The sequence below is a fragment of the Malaya genurostris genome, chromosome 3 (assembly GCF_030247185.1).
Source record: "Malaya genurostris strain Urasoe2022 chromosome 3, Malgen_1.1, whole genome shotgun sequence".
Classification (NCBI taxonomy): Eukaryota; Metazoa; Arthropoda; class Insecta; order Diptera; family Culicidae; genus Malaya; species Malaya genurostris.
Window position 1 is genome coordinate 212,228,092 of NC_080572.1, and position 19,580 is coordinate 212,247,671.

Genomic DNA, 19,580 nt, shown 5'->3' on the forward strand with positions numbered 1-19,580 from the left:
ATATATTTTCGCCTTTATCATATAGAAAGGCTATGCCATCGCCTTGAAAACCGATTTTCAACCGAGGCCCAATGGGCCGAATGTCATATACCATTCGACTCAGCTCGATGAACTGAGCAAATGTCTGTGTGTGTGTATGTAATAGATAATTATAATATGCACTCACATATCTCGGAGATGGCTGAACCGATTTTCACAAACTTAGAAATGAAATGAAAGATCTCATGATCCCATAGCCTGCTATTGAATTTCATCCCGACCCGACTTCAGGGCGATATGCACCAAAACAATGGAAAAAATATGCACTCACTTTTTTCAGATTTTCACAAGTTTAGATTCAAAATTCACTTTTCCTGTTTCGGGAGCTCTGAAAGTAGTGAAGAAAAACTAATATAGAACTCACTTCCATTTCTCAGCTATGCTTGAACCGATTTTCATAAATCTTAATTTAAATTAAAGCTCATGTTGTCTTTAAAGCTACTGTGAAATTTCATCCGAATGCGACTTCCGGTTCCGCAGTTACATGGCAATGAGTGTCAAAGTTTCCAAACCGCCATATAAAATGACAATATGTACACATAACACGAGTGATGCGTGCTTTGTTATATTTCGTACACGCTATAAAGAAAACGAAAAGATTGCGGATGTCTGCTACTGGTGATATTGGTAAAAGACGGTACTGCGGTTGATAAATGCGACCGAAAGAATAAAAGAATGTCAATGAATTGAAATTTATTTGAAAAAATAAACATACATCGGAATTTAATGTTTCGCGATGTAAATGCAACTTTCACAGCCGGTAGTGCAGTAATACAGTGCTGGTTGTGTAGTGATGTCAATTATAAGAATTATGATAATAATAATAATCCTACTACGTGTTTTATGCTGCTGATTCATGCTGTTTAGCTTGACTTACATATGCAAAAGTAACAGAAACGCAGATTAGCTCGTTTTTTTAGATTTTTTTTTATTGGTTTAGACGAAATAGAGCATGAGATAGTAAGTCTAGGTTTAACTAGGTTCAAAATTGTATTCATATTTTGTAGATCATATTTGTTGCTGACAAACGAACCAACTTCGGCTATTCCGCTTATCTAAATCCGGTTTCGGAATAATTGGAATTAGTGATCAAAAACTAGAAAAATGAATCTCACTCACTTTTATTCAAGATGGCTAAATCGAAAAATTTCACAGTTTCATACAGAATTCCAAAATTTGTTGTGGATAGTAAACAGGATTTGTAGATTCTGTTAGATTAAGTCCGAACAAACTTTCCTATTTCTATTCAATGAACACTTGTTTTTGCAGATTCCACAGTAATATTTGTGATGTTATGAGTAATATGATAAAGGCATCATTACACCATTTAAATAGGTTTTAATTTTCGAAATGATATTTTTGATATTTTGATATGTTGTAGCTGATGGAGTATATAAAAAAATTGGGAGAAATATTAAACCGAAAAGTTTTAGTCTTTTACATATAATTTAATATTTCGAAATTGTTTGAATATTTCCAATCTGATTTTGTGAAAGAACAAAAATTTTCAATTGAAAAGCTGTTGGACAATATTTTGTTAAATGCTACTGTTCTCGAGATACAGCTTACTTAAAATACCATCTACTCAAAATCTCGTGTATTTCGTGTCTTGTTAACTTAGAAGCAAGTTTTGCTGTAAAAGTAGATTATTTATCATTTCAATGCTTGCAATAATTCCGTGATATGGTATTAGGTTACGTAAACTGCTATTGGGCCGGGATTCTCTAAAGTAAGGCTATAGTCAAAATGGTAAACTGATAATGCAAATTGGCCTTTATGGCCATGAGGAATGCTTATGCATAATTCGAGCTCAATAAAAAATACAAAACAAATCGATTTTCCATTTTATGTGGAATTTATCATCGTTGGTTTCTACTATTGAAAATACAACTATGATATTTGGAAAAGAGATAGTCATCATTAAAAAACCCAAATGTACACACATAAGAATTAAATTCAAAATCGAATAATTCAAACCAGACACAGCTTGAGCAGGTACTCTGCACATTTTTATTTGTATGAATATATTGCATCTGTTTCTGATACCGATTCTGCCTGATTTCGAAAACGAACTAGTTTAGCGTCCCAGCCGCGGCACATTCTGATTGGAGGATTGTGTGCATTGTCACTTGAAGTACATTACCTGTCTGGACCTGACACAATCTGGTCTACATCTAAAAGGGCAGATATTTCCAAACGAGCTTGGCGGAAGCGACTGAAAAAGGATGTGTTCGATGCCATCAGAGTCACTCTGCGTGCATTGGCTTCAGTTGTCGTTCCCGGAAGCACCGGAAGTAATGACCGAATGACTACAAATTGCAACTCATGTCGGTTTTTCTGGTGAGTGCGACATGTACAAAATGACAAGTTTTGAAATTCATTGAAGTGGTTACTAAATTACTTTTATTGGCAGGTCTCTACGATTACGTTATAAAATGGAGCTGATATCTCGTCGCAGTTTCTCTAAAATGGTATTCAATTTGAATAAGAGATTCAAATAATCATTCCACTCAGATAGCTGATTGATTCATCCAGGTACGGATCAACCTAGGGATAATAGTTTAACACAGAGCCGAAAATGGTTCCGTTGTTTTAAATGAAAGAATCTAATCCAACAGTCTAGTCTTCGATTTTTACTGTCTCATCCGTAAATGATCGCATTCAAAATAAACGAACAGAGAAGATGAATCGATATATCGTTTGTAGGGAAATTCAGTCGAATTCTGATTATCATTCTCTCTTTAATAAAGGGTGGTTTATAGGAGCTTGCTGATTTGAAACTTAAATAAAACACATTCCAAATTATGAAATGGCCAAATTTTACATAATTTCTTGTCATTTAACATTTAAATATGATTTCGGGCAAATGGCCACCACGACTCTTTTCCACAAAGGTCATTCTGTACACCATAAAATTCACGAAGTGCTCTATAAACAGTTTTAATTGAACACTGATTTTGAAAATAAATTTCCACGATTAGGAATCGTTGTTCTGGAGTTAACCTATTCATGGTGATTCGACAAACAATATTCAGTAGAGACGTCACTTTACACTGTCAAAACAACTTCCAGACAATTGAGTAATCCCAATTGAAAATTTTAAATCTCCTAAAAAACACCCGTCACTTACGATATTTTCTTTATTTGGTATTAGCAAGTCGGCATTTAGCATATTTGCTTTTCACAACGCAGTTGCTCGCTCTTGTGTGGGAAAAAACTATAGTAATTATTTTGTGAACCGTTTGCAGTGCGAGTTTCGCTTCAAATGGGCTACCACGTTTGGCATAAAGTCGATTGGTATAATACCGTTTGGTATAATGGTCATTTGGCATAATGGTCATTTGGCATAACAGTCATTTGGAATAACAGATGAACAAGTTGCTTAATAGAAATTGTTCCAATTTACTGCAACTTTGAAAGGTCGAATGCGGCTACGCCTTATCGTTTTTAATGACTTAACTGAGGGATAACTCCTAGCTTTGGGTAATCCGGGCAAACGCCCGGAACTAGACAGAGGTGATTTCTGCGGGAGCCATCTCCGAGAAACTTGTGCTGTACAAAAACAACACGTTTTGTCGGTTACATCATTTATACCATCATATCTCCGGAGCCTAAAGTCACAGACATTTGATCTTCGAACTTGATCAATGGTCCGAAAATAGCTTTCAAACGAGCCTAAGTTTGTTAAAATCGGTTCAGCCATCTCTGAGAAAATTGAGCGGTAAATATATCTTCGAAAAGTGCACACACACGGAACGACCGAAATTAGCTCTGCGCCTAGTTCGTATTACTGTTTTTGAATTAGTTGATTTTAACAACGAAATTTCCAAAATAACTATTAAATTAGTTGAAATTGAGAATTTATTTTACTGAAAAAACTCTTAAACTGGACAAACCAGCAATATTTCAATCCAACACGAAATTCTCATTGACAACTAATTTGTTATTAAAATTAGAAAATTTATCTATTTATCTAACACCATCAATATTTCAATCCAACACGAAATTCTCATTGACAACTAATTTGTTATTAAAATTAGAAAATTTATCTATTTATCTAACACCATCATTGCTGAAGGACAGTACAAGGAAAACAAAAGTTTATTAACCTAAAACTCATGAGAAGTGTCAAAGCAAAACAATCCATTAAAAAGCTAAAAAGAACAGTCTTGTTGAAACTGCTTGCAAATTGTTTTGATGTTTTTCGCATGTGTTACGATATATCCATATATAAATTTCTGAACCGATATGTAAAAATGACGTAAACTCTTAGTGGAAAGTGCATTTATTCAGAATTGAAGCGATTGTGCGTAATAATGTTTTTACGCGGAACAGTGAAGTAAGTTCCGAATGTTGCACTCTAATTGTATATGTCAAATGATGTTTTTTGTATCTTTTAACCATCCAGGCTACGCCGTTCGGTGTACTGCTTGTATTCGGTTTTTGTTCTCCGAGTGCTCAAAGTTTTCAGTGAGAGAGTCGATTTCGCGAAGTCGAATGAAAAAAACAGCGATTTAGAAGAAAAATTTTCAAAAAGAAGTTTATGGTTCGTTTAGGTCTTTTTCTCCAATACGTATTCGTACCTGCCAATATAGATAAGACAACCACGACAGAAAATTTTTTCGGTAGTAGTGTGCCGTCTAGTGGCTAGTAGTCATTATGGTGTTAACGTTTCTTCGGTGAAAGTGCGCCATATAGCTGCAAATTGCAGAAGTCAATTCAACCATTTATGTTGGTTGAAAATAACGTTTTATTTCTAAAAAAATTAGTTGAATGGAAATAAAGTGTGCCTTAGCTAAGAAATGACAGCACGTTCAATTGGTGACTTCAACTAAAAACATAGCCATTTCAATAAATATTTCATTATAATTAAGGGAATGATAATTAACAAATCTAAATTAGCAAAAGTAGGATTTTTTTAGTTGTCTCGAAAAATAACTAACAAAATTTTAAAATCAACTAATTTCTTCGCCAAAATGCTAATTTCGGTCTTTCCGTGTTGAAACAAAAAAAAAGCAGTTGCGGCTACCGCGACTAAAACCTAGAATCATTGGACCACAAAATACGTCCGTTTATTACTAATGTCGATTTCTTACTAATTTCGATTTCTCAGAGATGTAAAACCGATTTTAACTGTCTTGGGTGCAAATAACAGATCTTATGATCCCATGGAATTTAATTCAATTTTATTAGGTTCCGGCTTCCAGTTAAGGAATTTTTAGGTGATGAGAATTCAAAATTTCAAACCGTCAAGTACAAGTATAAAGTCTTCAAAGGGTGTTTCTTGAAGAGAAGTTCTTTTTTCACAAATCCACATTTGGTGGATGATGTAAACATCGGAGTCGGAGTTTTGTGTGTCTCAGAGTAATTTTATGAAGTCTACTTTATCAAATGAAAACACACTTTCAACCCGTCTGCATATTTATCAGAAGACAAACGTAAGAGCTTAAAAAGATTATCGCAATTAGTATATTTCTGCATCAAGCACTTTTTTTTATATAATTCCGCAGTATAATAATAATGTTTTAATCTGCATAATTTGCGTCTGTGGATCCTTCTCTTGGTGATTCATTACCGGTGATTTAACCTGCGAGCTATGTGGGCGTATTTTATCTTTTATGTAGATGTCAAAGCAGTTCGTTTGCATTAACCAATTAGCACTCTAATGTCCCAGTGATTGGTTAGGTTTCAACTTGGATTGTTGTGCAGTGAATAATGAGACGGAAATAAGCATAAAGAATTCCGAAAAATGCTACGGAAAATTAAGCAAAAGTTTTCACTCGATTTTAATTTCACATAAACAGATTCATAAAGAAGCGAGATAAAAGTTGTTTATCCCCGAAACCAACTCCATTCGCTGTTATTTCCGATCCGAATGTTTACCACGAATGGAAGAGAACGGTTTCATTTACGTGCGAACGTTAAAAATGGTATTACGTAGGTGTATGAAGTCACAAATAGCGGAATCACTGAGCGGTATCAGCTTCCGAGATTTCTGCTGAATTAATTTTGTTTTGTAAGATAGTAAGATATGTGAATAATAAACTACAGTAGATTTTCGGTAGCATATCTAGGCTATACCTAACTGATCGTCCCGCAAAGAGTCATAAATCATAAAAATGATCCTTCATGGTTTGACTCCTTAACGTTGACCTTCCACGTTATTCCGTTTGCCAAAACCGCACACTTAACTTTCCACTTTAAAAAAATCTAGAAAATGGAAACAACGTTTTCCAAATTTCTGTATTTCGGCACTCTCTTAATCTTAAAACCGAAAACAGTTGTTAAAAAGTTGGTTTAATTTATCTTTAACTAAAACGTTTTTTAAAGGAGAACATTTTACAACAGATGATGGCGCTTTTGTTGTCACCGATCACTCTATTGAATTATCATTATACTCGGGTTTCTAGGTTAATTCACTTTATAGGTAAGGAACAGATGATTAATCATTCCCCACAAAAAAAAAAACAAATTAATCTTGATTGGGAGAAGGCTACCAATTTTTTTAACTAAATAAGAGAGGTTTCCATTAGCGGTTTCGATTGCACTCAGTTATAAGTGATAATTTTCGCAGCGCAAGCACAGTACTAAAATTTTTTAACTTTATATTACGCCCTACTGTAGGAAAAGTACTGTTGCGAAAATATCATATATTCAAATAATGCGCAAAATCAATGGGCAAGATCTCATTTAGCTCAATGTTTCATAAATTCACAAATAAGAATGAAACGATAATCATACAAAATTATTCTCACGAGTATATTCCATGCAGCGATTTGCACTGGAACATAATGATATTCAGTGAGATTTTGAAAACCAAATCAGAATACGCTATATGAGAATTTTTGGAACGCGTATGATGAATGGGTGTCAAACATCGCTGTCCGATATCATTTTAAAATTATAGATGGCGGCTACATTGAAAGCCGTTGAAGTCAGGAGGACCGAAGCAATTCTGACATGCAAACCAATTATCAGTCTAATTTGAATTTCACAATATATTCAATATCCACTCATCTGACACGTTCAAAAAATACCCATAGCCGAATATCGCGCCAACTCGAACAAATGTTGGCAGCATCCTCTCTAATTTAAATGATTTTTTTTTCTGAACCGGTAGATTTTGTCCCAAAATTTAATTTCGCACACATTGTTTTTAGACAACACCAGTTACTTTTTCCAAAAAAAATACTGGAAAACTTCCTCATTGCGTCCTACACTGAAAAAATTGGTTTTAAAAAATTAAAATTTACCGGCACTTGAAGCGGCGAAACAAAAAACGTAAATAAGTTTTTAAACTGGCCTCAAAACTATTCCAATCGATAGTCAACATCAGCACACTGCTAAAAATCTACACTTTTTTCTGAAGTGTTTCTCTAAATAAGATTCATAGTTTTAGTCGCACTGAGAAATCAAGTGCTGTCCATTTGTATACTAAGAGTTCAGAGCATAAATATAAAATGTGACAGTGTCTTCACACTTGATTCGTAAGTGTGGCCATGTTATGTCTAATGCTTTGAACATAAAACTAAAGTATGTAACATTATGACATTGATTTTTTGAAGGTTTTTTCCATTCAGCTCTTTTGCACTTATGTTATTGCAGCCGTTTAACTATATAAAAAAATATTTATTTTTTTGGCTGGATCTGGAGTATTTTTTCCTTGAAGGAGAGGCGCTTTCGCTGTTATCTACCGAATGAAGGGAAAGCAGTGGATCGCTATTCACGCTCTTGGTGTGAAGGTAGTGAAAAGGTTTTTGAAAATATTGACATGTGGCCATCTGGTTGCCATAGATAACAAGTGATTTGCACGGGATTCTTGTATCCTGACCGAATGCCACATAAGAAGGTATAGCCTTCTTCAAACGCATGCGTAACAAACGTACGCCATTTAGAATACCGGGGAAAAAGTTCCTCCACTTTTTTTTCGATAGAGAGAATCTCTCCGTATTGCGACTTAGTTTTGCGAATATAATGATCGATGATGCTTGAGGGAAGATCATGCACACGCACTTCTATAGCACTATCTTCCATATATACTGGAATGTTCTACTTAATGTTTTCGTGCTCCACATAGTGCACATTGTTATTGTCTTTTGCGAATTGAATTGCATCCAACTCTTTATAAAACTGGATGTAAACAACGTAAGTGGTTGTTCAAAGTGAAAACAACGATTTTTCACGAAAAAATCTGCCATTTTGTAGCTGTTAAACCTTTCCAAAGTAACAAACAACGAAAAAGAAAACGTTGAGGTCTGGTGTGCAAAATTTTAAAAAAAATTGGTGCAGTAGTTTTTGAATGACGATTGACACGGACTTTCAAAACGTGCTTTGGAGAAAAACGCGTGTGAAGTTTTTTGTCTATAATTTATTGAAAAATGAAATGAAATATGAATTTATTGAAAAAATTTATTACTCCAGGAAGCCGTAGGATCTAACATTTTCAAAAAATCATATTTTTTCTTTTATAATTTATTATAATGAAACATTTCAAGAATGTTTTGTCAAGTTTTGAAGCCAATCGAAGTAAAAATCTTGGGCTGTGCGCCGAGCTCTTGCTTATTCTAAGAATTGCTTATTCTAAGAATGAGATATCCATAGATAAAGGTCCATAACCTAAAGAGTTTCGTTTCAATAGGCTGGAAAATTTCACAGAACATTCTTGAAATGTTTTACTATGGGAAAGTATAAAGAAAATAATAAATGATTTTTCAAGTGTTAGACCCTATTCGCCCCTTAAAATGGCTGCAAGAATCTTCGTGAAAGTTCTTGAATCAAAATTTTCAACGGAAAAAAACTTCTTGAATCAGTTTTTTTAGAAATAATGAGACACGGTAAGTATATTCAATAAATTGTCGGTGAATTCAAAGAAAAGAAAATAAACGAAAGCAAACTGTCACTCGACGATTCAGCTTATAGATAAATTCACCAGAAACTGATTTACTCTTATTTGAATGACACATAAAATTTTTGAGTTTTCTGGTATGATCGATCGTAAATCAAAATCGTTGATTCCATGCAGAAGGTTTGCATCAGTCAACAGGAAAGATCATGATTTTGCATTGAATTTGTATAAGGAGTGTATCGAAAATATTCTATCCACATTTGTGTTGTACGCATGTATTTGTGATGTTTTTTTATGCTCAGATCACAGCATGCTGTGCGTTTGGCTGTCAGCTTTCGTTTGTTTACTTGTTTGTGCGGTTGAAATTCTGCATTTTCAAAAAGTCGCGTATTGAAAAGAAAGTGAAAATTAAGGTTCTGGACACATGGATGAGCTACCAGGAAAAGGCAGAAAACCCGGTTCTTCCAACCCAAAACTGGACCAGAAAGTGGTATCTCTAATCATGAAGAACAAATCAATGTCAATACGTGATTTGGCCAAAAAAGCAGGAGCGAGTGTCGAAATGATCCGGTGTATCAAGAGGCGAAATCACCTGAAGACCTACAAGAAGCAGAAAATCTCGAAACAAAGTGTAAAACAGAAGAAGCGAGCAGCAATAAGGGCCCGGAAATTGTATTCGCGTCTTTTTCAGTGTCCGGATGCATGCGTTTTGATGGACGATGAGACTTATGTAAAAGAGGACTCAAAAACCCTTCTAGGTCCACAACACTTTACTGTCGTCGTTGGGAAGGATTTGAGCGATTTTTCATTATGCTCAAGTTTAACCTCGTACAATAAAGGATCAATTTTTAGTTTGAATAAAATATCGTTTTTTATCATAATTTGAATGAAAAATTTGTGGATAGCTTATTTTCAATATACTCCTTAGGGATAACATTTATTGAATAAAATGTATTTAGCCAATTATTTCGATCTTAACATATAAATTATGACATTTCAAGAACAATTTTCTATGTATTTGATATGAAAAAGAATTTAACACGAGACTGAAGTGTATACACTGATGAAATATAACTTTTTTGATCAGTTTTTATGTACTTATCTGACAACTCGACTGTAAGTGTTTAGACAATTATATATTAAATGTAATACATTTTGAATTCATCTGCTGCTGGGGTGATGAAATTTAAGTGAATTATCTACAGGTTTTAAAGTGATTTTCTATGAATATTGAAATGAATAACACGAAATCAAGTGTAAAACACTTTAGCCCGACGTGTCGATTTTTATCAGTGTAGACAGCCAAACAAACCGATTCCGGCTATCCTGATTCCCGGTTTTCAATTGAGGAAGCACCGAAAATAGTGGTCATATATCCCAAAGTGTATCTCACTCACTTTTGTCAACGATGGCTTGACCGATATGCGTAAACTTAGGTTCAGGTAGAAGGTTCCATACAAAATTCTTGAATTCCGATTTCGGAATTACAGAATGGAAAGTGTTAAAAATGTTATAATGCCATTTGAAGCGACGAATCAAAAAACGAAAAATTTTCTAATCTGGCCTCAAAACTACTCCAATCTTTAGTCATTGTCTGTAGACGAACAAATAAACCGATTTCGAGTATCCTGGCTATCCTGGGGTCATTATCAGCGTTTGAAAGATTATAGCTTATTTCATCCACTGCTAACTCGCCGTTGAATCGTCTTAGTCTCCTTGCACAAATTTACCACACGGAACACAATCAAATTGTTGATTCTCAACTGTTTTGGGACCCACCTGTGAGACTGTCCTGGATTTTCCATACACGTTTTACTTGGAAGTCATCTCGATGACTACTTGATTGTGACGAAATTTTTCATATGTTGCACATTACACGCTAAACTAGTTTGACCCTAAGTTTATTCAATTCTTACCCATGCATTAAAATGCTATGCAAGAGAAAGTGCAGTTTTTCGAGTGCATGCATCCCAAGGCACTCCGCAAGTAACGGTATTGAATTAGTTCCATTTTGATGAAATGAATAATTATTTGTAGTGGAACGGAAACACATGTACCCATGTTCCATTGCTGAAAGTATCATTGTTGAATGCAATCTTATTAGATCTCCCGGGTGTGCTTTTCGAGATACTAAACTATTTTATTGATTGCCTCGCCCACAAACGACAAATTACGTTGCTATCGGTGTGAATGTCTTTGCTTCGGATGAAATTGGCCCATGGTCATTGGAATATGAGATAAATCGATTGCGACGGATTGTTGACAATGCTCAGTGGGAATTGTCATTCAATGGAATCAGAATATTACAATCGTTAGTCTTATTGCGAAAGATGGTAGTTATTCGAGCAGGAGGAAATAAACGATCAGAAATGGGAAAACTTGATGCAATGATTGCTGAACATATCTTATCAACAGGTATTTATTGCTAAAAAGAGCTCTGATAGTAATGATTGTTATTTTTTTTTTGTAAGAAAACCTCATGTTTATTTTTTAATATTCAAAAGCTATCATGTTATTTGAAGATTTCTTAGAAAAATCAAAACTGCTGAAATTTATTTGACTGATGAATTCAATTTTGATAGGAATAACACATTCTGTTTTAAAGCAACGAATCCTCCGGAATACTACTCAAGATTATATGTCCTACTCATCTGGAATTCCAGTGAGAGAAACTTTTGAAATAAAGTTTTTCAACCATCTTTTCTATTATTCGTTTCCCTTTCAGTGAGCCGCAGCCGCTGTGCGATTCAATTGGATAATCATCGCAACATTGGCTACCGGATACTGGCCCGGAAGGATCTCCTCGGGAGTTCCATCGAAATACTTTGAACCGTACTATGAGTGCTTGAGTGTGATAGTGCTGGTTTCTAGACAACGGTTATATTTGGATCGCAGTGTGTATGTTGTTTATATCAATTTAATTATTGTTTACACATTTTCACTTCCACGAGCTTGGCGGATATCAGTGGTTGTCGAACCGTTCGGAAGGAAAACGTGATATCCTCTGGCAGGGATAACTAGGTGAGTATCGGAGGAAAGAGAATTCAATTTTGTTCTCGCCACGGGACGCAGCGCAAGCTAAATGATACGACGTGTCTGGTTGACTGTGACCAAATGCTTCGATGAGAAAGTTTCTTTTCTTGAGGTGTCGATGATCATACGTGTAAAATTAATTAAATTTTTAAATAAAGTGGGCATGGCGTAATCAGTACATCGATTATATGCATTCTTTCATTCTCATTCTGTATTTATTTCTGGAAATCTCATCTTACGGAAATTGGTTACATATTGTTTTTTCGAATTGGAAATGAAAACCAGTAAGAATGACTTTTATGGGAAATCTAGTGTTAATTACTATCTAAGAATAGAAATTAAATTGCAGTTGATTCATCGAGGTAGCAGCCAACCAGAAGTCATGCTCCACTTGAAATCGCCGAACCAACCTCTAATATTCAACAAGTCCAACAAGCGAAGGCTGGAAATAAATGTAGAAGTGCATGAACACAGTCTTCCCCAAAGTATTGAGCATCCCTTAGTTCACGGGGATAGAGGCAAAAAGTCCAAGGTGTTTTAGTAGGTTAGGTATAGTGTACCGAGTGGTGTAATGATGCTTTTCTCATATTACTGATTTTATTCTATATAATAATTTGGTATTCCTCAAAATAACAGTCTCACCAGCAATACCGAATGCGATATTTACATTCTACTTCGAAATTACTAATGAGTTGAAAACCTCCTTAAGTTGAAATATTTTGAAACATGACTTTAATTGCTGCCCACATAATTGCTATCGTGATGACTTGACGAAATCATTGTTCTGGTCTGTTAGATGTCTAGTATTGAATAGAATGTTGGATGTATTTTTGGCCCACCAACAATTGAACGGCATAACAGGACGATCTGTACTCGCCTTTTGGCAGAAATATGATTCTGTTTTGCACGTACCATACTTCCGTTCTCTACGAACGAGAGAATGAAATTAAAAAAAAAATGCTTGAATGCTATTCAAAGGGAGATGGAGCGGTGGTTCCACACAACATTGTTAGCTATTTTTCATTGCTTGAATGGCTAAAATCAAAGGTTCTGAATATAAAAGATTCATTGAAAACATTTTTTTCTGATATTCTCTAAATAGGAAAAACGAGCATTCGATTCGCTTTTTCAATCAATTTGAGCTTCCTACCAGTCGTTGTACATTAATATTGGTGTATAGAACACACAAAAAATAAACCTACAATAACCTCCAGCATAAACAGAAACGTAACAATGTGAAGGCTGCTTGATTGGAAATGATAATGATTTCCGATATTCGTACCGATCGATTTCTACAATTCTCAGGAGATAATACCCACACAACACATGGGCTGAAAAGTCCCGGTCGTAACAAAGAGAACACGATTTTTTTGTTCAAAATTAACTTTATTCATCATCGTAATCTCCATCGAGAGCCAAATCTGACGAATACGGTGGATGTGGGAGAAATTCGGAGTTCAATTTCTGTAGTTTGCTATTGTTTTCGATTGACTTGCGACACAGTGCGTTGTTTTTATGAAACAAAAATTTGTTCATTGCCATATGCGGTCGTTTCTTCGCAATTTCAGCCTTCAAACGCTCCAATAACGCTATATATATGTTTCAGCCTTCAAACGCTCCAATAACGCTATATATACTGTTAATGGTATTTCCTTTCTCAAGATAGTCGATAAATATTACACCACGCACATCCAAAAATACCAAATCCTTAGCCTTTCCAGCCGGTTGTTGTGCTGGTGAATCCATGTTTCATCCATTGTCACATATCGACGCAAAATTCCGGTTTGTTACGTTCAAACATGGTCAAACACTGCTCAGAAACATCAACACGTTCTAGTTTTTGATCAACAGTGAGCAAACGTGGCACCCACTTTGAACAGAGATTTCTCATAGTCTAATGCTCATGCAATATAAAGCTAACATGTTCTTTTGATATGTTTACAATGTCAGCTAACTCACTCACTTTTCGATCATTCAAAACGATTTTGTAGATTTTTTTAGGTTTTCTGGTGTTACCGCTGGACGTCCACTGCGTTCTGCATCATCGATGTCTCTACGACCACGTTTGAAGTCTGCAAACCAACGTTTTATTGTTGTTTCTGATGCAACGAAGTCCTTATAACACTTTTCAAACCATTGCTTTGCTTGAACGGTATTTTCCCATCAAGAAGCAGTGTATAATTAAAACACGAAATTGTTTTAGATCCATTGTTCTAAAAATAACAAAAGTAGAGTCACTCCTAGCACAATAACTCATAAACTAATGAAAAGAATAATTCATTCGAGAGCATAAAGCAGCTTGAAGCAGTTGAACCCAATTAAATATCCCTATCCAAAAGGCACACGACCACAAAATATCTGATTTCAGAAGACTTTTGTGGTGGCTCGGAGAAATCGGTATAGGATTAAAACAAATTCTAGCATTGATTGCTGCTTTGGTGAAGGTTTCCAAATAGTAGATTCAAGTTAAAGCAATTTTATTGTGTTCATTGTAACTGTAGCTCAACTCACTTTATATCAGGATGTGGAAAATCAACTCTCACTTGGGATTATTTCTATAAAATAATACTATCGATGTTGAGAATTTCTATGGCATTTCCAGGAAAAAAAAAACCTCAGTTTTATTTTGTTATGCTTTAGATGAAATGACATGGAATAACTCGCACCACACCTATTTTAGACAATCTCTTCATCAGCTTCAGTATTCATTTTATTCCACCCCATCTGAAGTATCTCTAGTCACTTTTCCATATTCCTGTTTGTAGAAATTGTTTGCACTTAATGGATCGTCGTTGAATGCGAAAATGTCGTTTTATCTATTGCATAGGTCTATCAATTTAACTTGAGCATTAATTGGTATTTTTTTATTATTAATTTTGAAAATTTAGTATTCGTTGCTTAAATTTTTGTTTAGAATTTTTATTTTCGTTTCCGGATGCTTCATAGTTGCTAGCTGGGATTACTTCGATTTTTTCTAGCAAATCATTTAAACTATCACTAGGATTCATAATATTTACATATTGGGCACCAGGACTGATAAGAGCGTTTGAGTAATTCACTCCTGGCTTTAAAGATTGTCCCAGAAAGTATTGACGCAACCAAAAACTGCTGCCATTTCGAAATGGTTCAAAATCTGTCAATTTTTATGGCTGCGTCCTGTTGTTTACACTCGCAATCAGGAGATTCAAAGGATAACACCTTTGAGGATAAAACGAAAACGGGTCGAAAAAAAGGTCCTGCTAACCCTCACTTGGATAAACGTGTACTGAAGGCGTTCGAGCAAAAGAAGGAGGTTTCAGTTCGGGATGTGGCCAAAAAAGTGGACACTTCGAAGTCAAATGTTCTTCGAGCTAAAGAACGTTTGAATCTTTGAACCTATAAGAAGCAGAAACAACTAAAACGTAGTCCGAAATAAGAAGCATCGATCAGGCCGAGGGTTCGAAAGCTGTACAATACGATTCTTGCTGGAAATTTGAACTGCATAATCATGGACGACGAAACCTACGTGAAACTCGATTACAAATCCTTGTCGGGACTACAATATTATACGGTGCGAGAAGGGCAAGTGTTAAACCAGTCCGAGACATCGATTGAAGTCGAAAAATTTGGTAAGAAAGCTATGGTCTGGCAAGCAATTTGTAGCTGCGGTAAGATTTCGAAACTCTTCATCACCACTGCTTCAATGAACAGCGAAATATACATCAAGGAATGTTTACAAAAACGACTTCTACCCATGATTCGAAGCCACAAGAAACAAGATCTGGCCAGAAGACAACATGATCCTGTTGTCTTCTGGCCAGATCTTGCTTCTTGCCACTACTCGAAATAAACGGTAGAATAGTATACTACCAAAAATGTCACTTTCGTCCCAAGAGACATGAATCCACCAAATTGCCCACAACTTCGACCAATTGAGGAATTTTGGGCATTAACGAAGGCACATCTTAGGAAACATGTCTCGGCAGCCGAAACCATTCAACAGTTCGAAAAAGATTGGAAAAAAGTGTCAAAACTTGTCGCCAAGAAGTATGTACGGAATTTAATGAGGAACGTGCGCAAGAAGGTGCGCCAGCTAGTCTACAATGGCTAAGTAGCAAATGTTGAGAATAATATTATGTTGTTGTAGTCTAATATTATCAGTATATAGAATAAAATTTTAATATCTAACACTTGTGAATTATTTCCAGTGAAATCAAAGTGCGTCCATACTTTCTGGGACAGTCTTTATTTCACCGGATAGGATAACGCTATCCTCATGCTTCTTAATTTAATTTTCTAGGTGGTATAACGAATTTTTCATTGAATTTATCTCTAATCGGTATTTCGAAAATTTCATTGTTTATTTCGAAAGTAATTAACCATGTTTTTAGGCATATGTTGCATTCATAGTTTATTAGGAAGTCTCTACCGAGAATTCCGTCCGTAATGATAATAAGTTATCATTAACTATTTGGAACTTATGTGGAATTAAATTATTATTTAGTTTAATATTAGCATATGTGCTACCTTCGGTTTCCGTTTTACCTTCGGTGACATCATTTTTAATACAATTCTCATTCATGTGTTTTCTTCACAATTCATTAGTGCGTTTTCTTTTAATACAGAAATGTGTGCAGAATTCATGTGACCGGTTTGTCACAAACATCTAATTTTAAAATTACAAAGTTCGTATAATTTATAACGCAATTGAATATTTTCATTGCTGGTTTGCTTGGTTCATTAACCGAGCCTGAATGTGACCTACATTCTGGTTCACATTTGTTCTGGTGTTCTGATTTGTTTTGTTTGTTCCATCTGCACTTTGTTGGTGGCCGACATCTTGGGAACCAGATATCGGCTCTAAGGTGTTTTCCGCAAACATCACATTTCTGTTTGGATGTGCGTTTTTAAAACTAGTATTGGAGTAATTTCTCCAGTTATTTTAGTATTGAGTTTGGATAGAACCGCTGATTAGGAACAAAAGGATATTGTCCATAACCAAACATATGTTGAGGCAGTTTATGCCACTGGTTAAAATTTGGCCGCATTTGGCGGGCCTTGACTTTGATTTGCCTGATAAGGCATTTGTTGGTTGTTTTGATTATTCCAATTACGCTGCGATCGTGGTTGGAACTGCATATTAACTAACGGCATCGATTGTTGTTTGAATTGTCGATCCACGCCACGATATTTCTTTGCTGTGTGTTTGTTTTGTTTGTTTGCATTCTTGCGGACAATACTTATTCTTCGCAGGCCGGATTCACTTCCAGCATCTCATTTATTGCGGAAGCTAGGTCCGTGAATGTTCATGCTGGTATAATAATAGACGTTTTTCATTTTTAGGCCCTCGGCCATGTGTTTAATTGCTTCTAGGGAGCCATTATTTTTCGCTACCACGGCATGAATTTGTTTTGGAGTCACTTTTCCATTTATCAATTTCCCAGTATTTCTCGATGAATAGAATGTTAATATTTTGTTTCATATTTGTTACGAAGCCCAAAAGGTTTTGTTTGCAGCTGCAAATCGAATGCCAAATAAAAAAGTGTTCGTTCCGGTCACGGAAGCGGTAGAATTAGTCAAAATTGATGATTCAGAAATTCTCGGGCTTGACCATGAATGTAAATTGTAAACGTGTAGTGCTTCTAGATACTGATATTCAATTAAACTTTTTTTTGGGTATTTTTCATGGCAATATGAATTATATTTGAATTGCTAAGATTTATGTTAGGTGTTCACCAGTGATGATTTCTCAGTCCTATACATGATTTGGTTATTATCATTAGGATATCAGTTGCTTCCGCGATTTTTGTAGGAAAATTGTAAACCTACATGTAATATGTAACTAGCATCAATGAAACAATGGCCTTAGGAATTTATTAATTCATATGACTTCAGGAAAACTAACCTTTGTCAAGATTTATTAAAACAAATAGTATATTCTATTTGAGGCAAAATTTATTCTGAAGCTAAATTGAACTCTTCATAAATGCCTCCGTTCTTACAGAAAGACAGCATGTTCTAAAATAAAATAATGCTGGAGGACTCATCTTCCGTAAAACCGATTCCTACTACAACTTATAAGGGCCGCTCGCAATAATTCGAACAGTAAATGTCAAATGTTAACGTGAGCCAGCGCACTAGCTACAATTGGGTTTTTTTCATTGGTGAGTGCAAAAGTGTCAATTTTTTCGTCAAAAGTAAAATTTTATAGTTCCAGAATTATTGGGTTGTAGAATATATTCTCAGGATCAAATCATATTCGGTGAATGTTTATACTAGTCAAGTTGGGTTGAATCGAGTCGAATGGTGGTTTTCGCGATAAAATAATTTTTGTGTGTGTTATGACTTCGCAAAGTCGAAACAAAGTGGTGCACAGTGATGCCAAGATGGCAGAAACCCAAAAAAAAGTTTTCATTTCTCTGACTATTATTCGTTTCGAATTCTTTGATAGTTGAAGGATCACAATTTAAAGAATAAAAATTTTGATAATGATAATATTTTGCTATTTATTATTTTTATTTTATTATTTCAATAATTCATACACTTAGAAAATTTCGCAGAACTCGGTAACATTTTACCGAATTTCCAACAGCTTACAGATCGTTCAGTAATACAATTTTTGTTAGTCTGGCAATTTTAAACTAACGGATAATTCGGCAAACAAAAATTGTTTTTTGAACCGATAGTTTAATAAATTTTCGTTTCTTTTTCAAAACAGTTAATTTTTACATTTGTTATTAAATAAATCAAAATGTTGCATGCTTGTTATGACAAACAATATTGAAGACAGTGTGTTAAATAGATAACGCTGTAGTCCGCACATATCCGGAGATGTGCTTCTGGTAAAGAAAATGTTTTATACTATATTGAGCTGAAAATTTTCCACATTGATATATTAAGGGGAAAGGACACCTTGCGCGTCAAAAAATAGGGCAATTCAAGAAACGATTTCTGGAAATATAGCGAGAGCTATCGAAATTTATTTTCCAGTGTTTAATCAAGTGTACTTCAACGTACAATGACCAAGTTGCTGCGGCTAGTTTTTCGGAAGGTCCCAAACGGGCGAACCGGCTGTGTTTTCAAATTTAAAACTGAAACAAGAACCAAAGTTTTTTTTTCATTACATATCATAAACTAGTATACCACATAGGGGATTTGGAAAATACTAATTTTTCAAAAAATCACAAGCATATAAGTGAAAAGATAATTTTTTTACATAAAAATTTCATATTGTATTGTTATCAAAAAAAGTTTACAACACATCAAGAAACCCTCACGGGGTATACTAGATAATATGTTTATAAAAGTATTCTCAAAATTTGAAAACAATCGATAAAGATTTATAGCTGCTATGAGTTCACCCGATTTTGAAGATCGTGTTTCGAAAAAAACGCGTTGAAAGTTGTCTCAAGATGTATGAAACACGGTGCGAGGCGCCTTCGCAAACTGTCGCAAACAACCGATTCGAGATTCGTTTTGACCACAAGACGTTTTTTCTCATTCTAGAGGGTTTTAGAAAAAAATCAAAATTCCAAAGGCTGTTTGATTATATTATTTATTATATTTAATTTTAATTATGTTCATTAGATGACAGTAAATTCTCATTGATTATCAGATTTACTGCGCTCGGTAGTTTAAAGATTTTTCACGATCAATTCGGTATGTTTTGAACTTGGCAGGCTTA

General features: G+C 34.9%; 1 protein-coding gene across 2 annotated transcripts in view; it reads left to right on the forward strand.

Annotated features, from left to right (window-relative positions):
* LOC131438760 (G-protein coupled receptor dmsr-1) overlaps positions 1–19,580 on the forward strand; it is a 475,110-nt gene that overhangs the window by 116,480 nt on the left and 339,050 nt on the right. For both annotated transcript variants that reach the window (XM_058609005.1, XM_058609006.1), the window contains exon 2: positions 11,610–11,905. The gene's annotated coding sequence lies outside the window, so the exon portion shown is untranslated. The remainder of the gene's footprint in view (positions 1–11,609; positions 11,906–19,580) is intronic.